The sequence below is a fragment of the Gasterosteus aculeatus genome, chromosome 14 (genome assembly GCF_964276395.1).
Source record: "Gasterosteus aculeatus chromosome 14, fGasAcu3.hap1.1, whole genome shotgun sequence".
Lineage (NCBI taxonomy): Eukaryota > Metazoa > Chordata > Actinopteri > Perciformes > Gasterosteidae > Gasterosteus > Gasterosteus aculeatus.
The window spans coordinates 14,064,417-14,074,747 of record NC_135702.1 but is presented as its reverse complement, the minus strand read 5'-3'; the positions used below and the strand labels follow the sequence as shown (position 1 = coordinate 14,074,747).

At 41.4% G+C, this 10,331-nt stretch overlaps 1 long non-coding RNA gene across 1 annotated transcript; it reads left to right on the top strand.

Annotated features, from left to right (window-relative positions):
- Positions 1-8,606: 8,606 nt before the first annotated feature.
- LOC120832042 (uncharacterized) lies at positions 8,607-10,331 on the top strand. Its single transcript, XR_005714145.2, has 2 exons — positions 8,607-9,434; positions 9,839-10,331. It is a non-coding gene; the product is annotated as an uncharacterized LOC120832042 (long non-coding RNA).

Here is a 10,331-nt window from a genome sequence, read left to right as displayed (position 1 = left end):
GGTGGTGCTCAAGGAGAGGGTAGGGGTTGTCCACGAGGTGAGGGAAAGTGCTAGACTACAGATAGAAGCAGGCAGTGGGGTGGAGGGGGTGAAGCCCAGCTTAACACCCTCAGCAAAAGAGGAAGAAGAAAAAAAGAGGCGAAAGCTCATAGGCCGAAAAAGTTGCAATGGAAAGAGGTAGTGGTGCAGCAGAGTCTGAGTCCGACATCGACATTGACTGCTGCTCACAGTGGGTCCTCTGAATATGGGGCAGGATAAAGTGGTTTCGGCAGACCTCTGACAAGGTAAAAGGAGTACAGTTAGAGGATTACTTCTCTGACAAAGAGGACTTCTCCAAGTCTGTCAGATCTCACATTAGTGCGGCCGCCTGATCTTCCTTCGGGCCGCCCGCCGGAGTTCTTCGGGCTGCCTGACCCCCTGCAGCCGGCGCCCCCAAGCTTGGCTCCTGTCTGCCCACGGGGCCAACCCCCGGAGGTTGCCCGGCCTCCCGTCCGCCCTCCGGAGTCCCCTGGTCCTCTCCCTCTCATCCTGTCTGTTTTCTGCCCGCTCTTGTGTGTTTTAGGTCCGTCTGGGATCCGTCCCTTGAGGGGGGGGTACTGTCACGGTTTGATGAAGGGTTGAAGGGGTGAATGAAGGGTTTCCAAGTGTCTTTTTAATTTAGTGGGCGACATTCTGTCCCCATTATAAGCCCAGGATTTGTACTTTTACCCCTTTTGTGCCGTTGTTGTCGTGGTCGCATTGCCTGTTACAGACTTCAATCTGAATGTTGAATCCTGAATCTACCAATCAAAAATCAGTTAATCTTTACATATCACCACCTTCTTGACTGTAAATCATGTGATATATTTTTATGATGCAGTTGTCGTTCCCCAGTTTTGGTTTGGTAACCACTGCACTAGGGGTATTTGCATTCACAGAGTCAAATTAAAAAATAATCGCAGTGAAGTGCAAAACTGCAGTAACGCCAGCAGTGTGAACTGAATTGCTCGTAAAGTAGTGTTATCAAAATAAGGATGATTTCTGAGAAAACCAAAGGTCCTGGATGACTTTTCATTGCCATTTTTTTCTGTGAAATTACTTTCAATTCTTGCTTGTTTATGTTTTTTTTATTTACCTACCTAAATGTTTTCTGACAATTTGCCTCTTTAATCTCAGAGATAATCCCTATTATTTAACATTAATGTATGAGACAAATTTACTTCATCTTGGATTATTACCCCCACGGGTCTATAATCAATTATTTTTTTGTGTGTGCATATGTGGAGAGAATAAAGGTTCATCTTGTCTACTCTTAAGACTCAGCTCCAGTTAAGCTTTTAAAACTCTTGGCATTACAATAGATATCCTAACCATTATACAAACCCCCTTCATTACTTGATTTGAAATATCCTTGTCCATTAACAACAGCATTAATAAGTCGTTTGCAGGTCAAGCATTTGATGCACTCTCAGAAAGTGCCGGCTTTCACGCCTGGAGCGGCTCATATAGATATGAGCACAGCGGAAAGCTGCAGACAGATCAAGTAGAAATAATACATTTTAGTTATATAGCGCTTTAGAAGATACTGAAAAACACCTGACATTGTAATAACAAAATCAATGACATCATGAGAAAAAAGTTCTTGAGGAAGGGGGCATCGATGGAGAAGGCCGTGTCCCTCCGGGATGGGGTAAGGAGGTTGCCGCCAGCGGATCGGAGGTTGCGGTTGGGAGCGTGTCGGTGTAGGAGGTCAGAAAGGTATGAAGGGGTGAGGTTGTGAAGGGCTTTGTTTTTGATGAGAATCATCTTTAACTGGATTCTATGCTGTACGGGGAGCCAGTGGAAGGTTTTTTAGGACTGGGGTGATGTGATCTCTGGTTCGGAAGGAGGAGTATTTCGGCGGCTGAGTAGGAGAGAGGGAGGGGCCGAGACAGATTTTTTTCGAGATGAAAGAATTTTGCAATATAATTGACGTAGCGTTTATAGAAGAGGGTTTGATTAGGTTACGGTCATGTGTGGAGGCAGGAACAGGGAGAAGTTGTGGTGGGGTTTATTTTGTCATTTGGGTCAGATTGTTGCTGTTGTGTTTGAGGAAGTTGCCTTTCATCCAGATATTTATATCTGTAAAGGCATTTGTTCACATCCTCTCTGCTTGTCTGCATGTCTCGGCTGGGCTCGGGCTGGGTCCCAAAGCGGCGGCTCTAAGAAGCAGTTAGCCAATCACTGATTAATGAGTGAATTTTAGTGTGGTAAAATACATTGAGATTTGGGCTTGCCCTACGCTGCGCTCTTGTCAGGGCGAGTCTCTGCCCTTTAACAACATAACAAGAGCGACCACCGGCAGTGTCCTTCCAAGAACTTTGCCAGAGAACCTAGAGGTAAAACAGCTGTACCCAGATCTGCCTGACCTCACAATCAGACAACGGACCGGGGTGAAAGGGAAGCTGCAGATCTATGATGCTTCTGTAGAGACTTCTACACAGATGTTTAGCTACCTAGTTAACGTGTTAAAGTTAACATCGCTGACAGACAGGACTGCAGTGAGGATACACAACCAGGACATTAATGAAAACAGGCACATTTTATCTAAAATAATTCATTGTGTGGGGCTATTGAGTTGGTCTTTTCCTCAACACACTTATTGGGTGTTTCCCCAAAAAACTAGGTTCTTGGGTGCATCGCAATATATACATATAAAAATATATTTATTATATGATATTTATAATAGTTCCGATATGGTAGTTGTATACTAAATTATTTGAATAAGATGTCCTTATTATGTTAAATATTTAACATTTATTCCAACAGTTTAACTGCAAAGTAATAATGAGCGTTTGAAACCATTTTTTTTTGCATTTAATCATACTGGGATGTTTACTGAAACTGATTGGCTCGCCCTACCAAAATAAAAATCCAGCAGCCGCCGGGTGAGAGGTGGGGTTGATGAAATTGGTGAAGATGTAGACCTGGCTGTGGGCAGCATAGTAGTGAAAGTGGAGTGGCATATTACATTATCGGTCATTTAGCAGACTCTTTTATCCAAAGCGACTTACATTACACTTTAAACACTTTAAATTACAGAACATCTTAGGCTTGTAAATAAGGGCGGGTATTTGGAAGGCTAATTTACCCAAACTGTATGAAATACTTACATTTAGCCTTGCATTGAAGTCAGATCTCTATTGTGTCGTGTTCACAAATGTTTGGGTGGACTTGATGAAACTCCAGAGACTAAAATGTTTTAATAAAGTGGTTTTATGAAAATAAAAGTTGTGATACAGGTTTCCAGAGCAACCACATTCCAGTCTATGCTTCTAACCATGAACAAAGATAACAGGTTATATACGTTTCCCATCCCCTAGGCCTCCATTTTGAATAGCCCTTTGCGATTTTATATAATCATATATACATCGCATTCTTAGTGAGGTAATAAAAACCTTTGCTCTTTCAATCTGATATGTTAAGAATACACATAAAGCCTGCCGCTCCTTATTGTTTACATCCTTCTGAGCATCGTAAATTAACACAGACATTCTTTAATAACAGCTGTGTGTTTATGAATTCATTCACTTCTAGTGTAAATAAACATTTTTAATAGCAACAGGCATGGCATTGACAGGCATCAAGGGCTTGATTCGTTCTTCAGCAGGCCTCTGCTGGCAGCTGACTAGTAACGTGCTATTATATCAATGCAGGTGCACAAAACAGCCATGTTAATCTGACATTTTGAACACTATTAATCTGTTGGGAAACTCACACTGCCATTTGCTGCTGCAAATATTGTTAATTTATGCGTTAATCAAGGGGGAATTGCTCCTTCAAGCAAAATCCTTGTTGCTGTTCGCATTCTTAGAGAGCTCCCTCCAAGAGAAGAGATTTTTTGCCAGTCAAAGATTTCAAGTGACTCATATTTGGTTGAAATCCAGCCTGATTTACAAATGCTTGGGCTTTGACCTGTGGCGTTTTGATAAAAACAGAGGTCCCACTTGAGTAACTCGAATGTTAACCCCTCCAAAACATTAGGCAAACATTTACATTTTTAAACCAGTGTATGACATCCCAAAATTGCACTATGGGGGTCTTACACACGCTCAATGCGCAACACAACTTACAATTTCCAATAAACCGGACTATTCACGTGCTGCACACACATCACCATGGGTAATATTGTTGAAAAAAATAAGCCTCTCACACAGCTACACAACCATGCAACAACTATGTTCTGAACCAGAAGCCGCCATAAACACATTGATGCACACACTCCAACAAGACAAACGCGCACACACCGCTGCCTTTTTCTATGCATACCAGGTCTATAACAATCACAGCAAACAGGCCATAACAATGGACCACAGAGGCCTAATGTTAAAGCAGAAAAAGAAATCTATAATGTAAAAATCTAAAATGTGAAACTGTGTTCACAACGTTATCACCTGCAAGGTTGTATAAAACCACAAGGTCTCATGTCTAATCCAGAGTTAGCCTTCGTATGAATCACTTATGTTTCTTCTAACCAAAACATACTGCTTTTTTTTTCAGGATTCATGTCACCATTTCAGTATACATCATTCAGGCGCACGGAAATGGCAACACGCGCCGTCGTTTAGGTAATATGCAACATAGTCTTTGGCGGTTTGAGAGGCACGAAGTGAAAAGCTTATTTGCACTTCGTGCCTCTCAAATACGAGTGATGTATTTTTAAATACTATTACTTGAAAAGTAGAACTTTTACTATAGTAAAAAAATACTTTTTCTAAAATACTTTGGATTTATTTGATTTTAATGTGTACATCGGTCCCACATGATACGAATGTGTATGACTGACAACATTTCCTTCTTTTTCTCAATGAATTATTACTTGTTAAACCGAACTATTTTAATCATATTCCGGTATTTAAAATAATCTAGTTGAGTTAACTTATATTTTTAAGCTACTGCAACACCAATTAATTAAGTAGAATGAAAGTGATTTTACCATGTTCAGGATACCTGATTTTCAATAAAACAAACTTTATTCACACGTGTTATGTAAATTAAAAGCAATTTCAGTTTTTTTGTTACAACCCAGGTTAGGTCTCTAAACTAATTTGTTAAAGCCAGCCAAATGCATTGTAGACATCAGTTTTGTGTTTAAATACAAAAATCAAACCCGATTGCATTGAAAAAATACTGTATTCTTCCATAAAACTTTAGAAATCACACACACACAGTAATTTTAGCATAGAAATACTAAGCTGTAACCATTATTACACCAGCAGCATTCAAAATACAAATCTCTTATTGCAGTTCAAAAACTGAACAGTTAGTACTGCACAAGTGCATCCTCAATAGCAAAAAAACAGTAATGTTTTTTTTTTTTACTGTAAACCAGTAAACAAAATATGGCACAATCTGAATTGGGCAACTAAGAGGTAGTGTTCACACAAACTAACTTCAGCGTAGAAATTCATCTACAGCTGAAGTGGGTATATGGACCAAATGTTCTAACTTCAGCAAAGCTGCGGCAAATCTATGCTCAATGACCTTATGCAAGTCTTCTGTATGAGAATGACTGTTTGAAGGAATGAAAGTATCTGACTGTTCAACACACTCCTCACGGTTTGCTTCCAATTCGTTGGCAGATGATATCCTTGTAGTTATAACTACTTCTGGGTTTAAAATCAACTAGTGTTTGATGAGTGTTTTCGGTTTTTATGTGATTTAAAAGTACAATAAATGTTTGTCTTAAAGTCACATCCTAAAAACATACAAATGACTGTCACTTCGTTTGAGATGTCCATTTATATGAGAAAAATAATCCTTCTTTGATGCTAAATCAGTACAACTACAAATGTGACAACTGAATATAGCTTCTTTTTGTGAGGGACCTTGAAGTTGGGGTTATTTAAGCCCAGTTAACAGGGGAAATGAGGAGGGCTGGCGGTACCAAAGCAAAGAGGAGAACAAAATGCCTCCCACCCACTTACCTGTCCTATCTCGCAACGAAAATCATTAACTAACTGGCACACTAACAAGGCACCCTACCCAAATTTACAGTAAGAGGCCCAGCCAGGTGTAGCTAGTGTTGTTAGACAGGAGAGTAACCCTACGTGCAGGTATGTAAACTCCAGAGTAGGGCTAAACTACTACTAATCACCAGCACTAACTGCCTCACCATACACCAGCACTCACATACACACAACCAGAGTGACCCCCCCCCCCCAGGTGAAACAAACATAGGGGTACGTATACTGACAGAAGGGCATGATGGGATTGGAGATGAGTGGAAACAGCTGAACCGGGTAACGAGCGGGGGTGGAGCCAAGATGAATGGAGATCATGGATGATCAGTACCACCTGTATGAACACACACACACAAAACAGAACACATACACAAACCTATACACAGAACAGGGGACGTAACACTAGCCGTGTAGCTTCCAAGCTAGCTCAGATTAACTCACGTCACTAAAAACACAATTACTGAAATTCTGAAGGCTGTCGGTCATCTTTTAATGTAATTAAGTTATTTTTAATGTAGAAACAAGGGCAGGAATTTCACGAGGGCCACGAGTAATTACAATCCCCAACCGCCTTTTTTAAGGGAAAAAAACTGACAATCCCTCCGGATTTCTTTTTTTAAACTCGACTACTGGCTTTATGTACACAGAGTTAACAGGCTTGTGATATTACGTTACTGTTTGAAAACACGGCTCAAGTCGACTGTCGCCAAATTACTCCAACATATATGAATATAAAGAACTTACTTTTTGAGATATTGGGTTGCGACCTCTTGCTGCAAAGCATGGAGATTTTCCTACAACGTTCCGTTAGCGGAGTGGATCGTTCGCAGGCTCTTCGGTCTTCTTCTTAGTCTATTTTTGTCAGCCACCTACATGCGCGTAAGCGCCACCTTCTGTTCCAGAGCAGCACTGCGTCGCGACATTTGAACGGCAGAGACCAAACTCGATTACATTGAGTTGTTTTTCTTTTATCTGATTAATTTCAATCAAATTGAATGAAACTAGTTAGCTCAACCTTCTTTACAATCAACTTAAGTGCACTCGATTAAACCATGTTCACCAACAGAATATAAATTAATTGTGTTGCTTTTACTCATTCTACTTTTGTAAAGTCAAAGACCCAGTACTTCCTTTTTTTCAGCGTAGTAAGGCAGTACATTGTTGTATTAGCTGTTACTTCAGTAAAACATCTCCCACTCGGCAACGGTGATGCAAGAGGCAGGAGAATAAAGCAAAGAAGGATCAGAGGGCCTGCAGAATCCATTCAGAGCAGGACAACATCTGTCCCCTCTAGAGAGAGAAATGAAGGACAAAGGAGGATTGGGTGGGGGGGCTGGTAAGCACCATGGAGAGACACAGAGATGGAGCAGAGAGAGAATAGAGGGAGAGGACAAATAAGAAATCTTAACGCAGAAAGGGGAAGATGGAAGTAGTAATGAATAAGTGCGGGCAGTCAGTGAGTTGTCTGATCAGGAGAACGGGCTCCTATCACACACATGCTGTCGGTGCAGCAGGCGGAGACAGGCCTGATGGATTCGTATGATAGATGTGTGGACGCATGGAGCCGCGGCCCCAGCTGCTGGGCTTAATGAAATGTGTCCCACTACAAGATAGAGCGCTCTGATTTAAACACATCCTACCACGCTATCCCTCTTCTCCCTAATGCAGCCAGAAAGAGCAGCCTCCGCCACCGCCACTGGGCCCCCTCTTGGTTTGTATTCTTATTTGAAAGTCAGCTTTTTAATTTAGAACCAATCCGCTGCCTCTAGTCTCTGCCCCCCGGAATGAATCACGGTGCAGTTCTGTGTAGATCTTTGATAAGTCAAACTCAATCTGAAATGGGCTTTGTTGTTTTTGTTTCAAACTCTGAAACTCATCTTCTGCTTTGGTGCACTTTCAGTACGTGTCAGGTTTGAAACCCTTCATTATAAATCAGCATTTGAACTCAATTCTTGACTGTATAATAGTTCTATATACATGTATATAATATTGGAACAGGATTCTGACAAAAAAGACTGCTATGCTGTCTTTTTTGTCAGATTCCTGTTTGGCCTCAAGTGGCAGGGGCCAATGGTATCTAGCTATACGTTTGAATAAACCAATGTGATAAACAAAACTGATAACCCAAGTTTATCTGCAGCGCATTCGCCAAACTGACCACCCACCCTGGAGATCTAAGGGAGAACCCCCACTGCTCCTCTACCATCCGGTCTCTTTTCCGATGTCTTTCCTCCTTGCCTTATAAGACTTATGGCTAGAACGTACACTCCCTCCACTATTCAGCCCCTTACAACCATTTTTTTAAAAGATGCACCGTTCCCTACAGAGCATTCACTGTCAGAAGCTCAGCGCCTGCATGAGTGCACATTGTAAAACTAGTATCCATTCAATTCAATACATTTTGAATTTTATTTTGTACAGCCCAAAATCACAAATTTACCTCAGAAGGCTTTACAGTCTGCACAAATGCGACTGTAACCCAGGTTGAAATCTGGCAATATTTTTTGCCGTCCCCTGGCCCTTTAAGATGCGATCTCACACAACCCCAGTCACGTGACTGTGCTTGGCCAATCGCGCAGTAGAGCACGAGTTTAAACTAGGCTGCAGGGTCTTCCTCATTCAGAGGTGTGGCGAAGCTGATCGGCAGCTGTGGACAGGTTTTTGTTCAACAAACAATTTACTCTTGTGCTTGATTAATTCTTTGAGATTAAACCTATCATTGTAACTTTTAGAATAAAGCCTAGTTTATGCTTCTGCGTTTTCAGAGCGACGCAGACACAAGCCCCCCTTGCGTGTCCCTTGCGTCGCTTTTCACACCTCGTTGTGTCCTTGCGTGTGTCGAGCCATTTTTCTTGCGTCGCTTTCGACGCAAGCAACGCAAGCCTCCCGCAGCGCACCAGGCTGCGATTGGTCCGCTAACTACATCCTTTACGGAGTCTCACATTTCCGCTTTCATAGCCCGATACCGCCATTATTAAAACGAAGAATGTTTACGAGAGAACGGATCAGATTTAAGAACTTTTGTCGGATAAAATGCGCAAATATGACCGCTTATATAAGCCGTCATTGGCGGGTTGGATTCACGGAGGGAGATTGCCGCAAATGCCGGTTTGCCGGTCGAGAGGTGCGCAAAGTTGTGGAGGAAAATACGGGACAAATGTGTCCGCGATGAAAAGCCGCAGTGGCGATGCACATGGCAAAAAAGTCTGATGAATAAATAAACAAAAAAATAAATAGACGTGACTCTCTAGGTCGTCTTCAACAAAAACACGTTACTCCGCCTGTTGTTCTGGCGGTGAATTGCTCTGCAACACATGCAGAATCATGAATTGAAACGAGTGCGTCGCCGCAACGACTCAGACGCAAACGCAGAAGCATGCGCCAGCCTTAACTTAGTGGCTGCAGGGAATCGTCACCGTCATCAGGTTGCCATATGTTTACATAGAGGAACTGGTGAGTACTCTGAATGAATGAACTACATGCTGAAAGCTAACATATTAATCAAATATTTACCAACTGGTTTTGATTCATTTTATGCGGTTGTGACGTTTGCATTTGTGGGTTACAAATATATTTGTTTTCAATAAGTGTGTTTACATGTATTAAGGAAATTTGATTTTAGTACTGTTGAATTTATTTGAACTTTGCAGGCAATACAACTTTAACATTGTACTGTTGATTGAGATGTCATGCACTTAATGTCTATTATTTGTAGTTTGTACATTTTAGTGATTTATTTTGTAATTATTTAGAAATTGTGTGCACCTGGAAATGATATTGGAGTGTGGAATGAGCTAATGTTAATGCTTAGCTCCAACTAAGCCCTGTTATTTACTGCTCCTGTTGTTGCACTACAGGCCAGGTTTTCCTCTCTGTTTGGAGACGAATGATGGCGAGCTGGATTACCATTGCTGGGAGCCTACCATCCGTGTAGCATCCACTGAATAGCCACTTCCTACTGGTCTGGTAGGAAGGTTGTCCACAGCCTGCCCCTGCACACTCCTCCATAGACTAGTGCTTCAATCCCACATACACATCCTTTCACTTGATGAACAATAACCTACGGACTACTCAATACAAACATTCCATAAAATCCTTGTGGGTTGTCTCGCTGGTCTTGTATACCATCCATTGCAGGGGCGGTTCTTTTTCTCTTTTTGTTTTTGTGTGGTATTTGCTGTAATTTAAATTAGTATAGCATACTTGAACAACCACTACAAAGTGTGCTTAAATATAACCGGTTCAACTGCAGTCTGTAAATATTTTGGGATTCTTTTTCTTCTTTCATTATTTCTTGTTTTAAATAGATTTAATTATTTTGCAATACATGGTACCTGCACCAAATTTAAA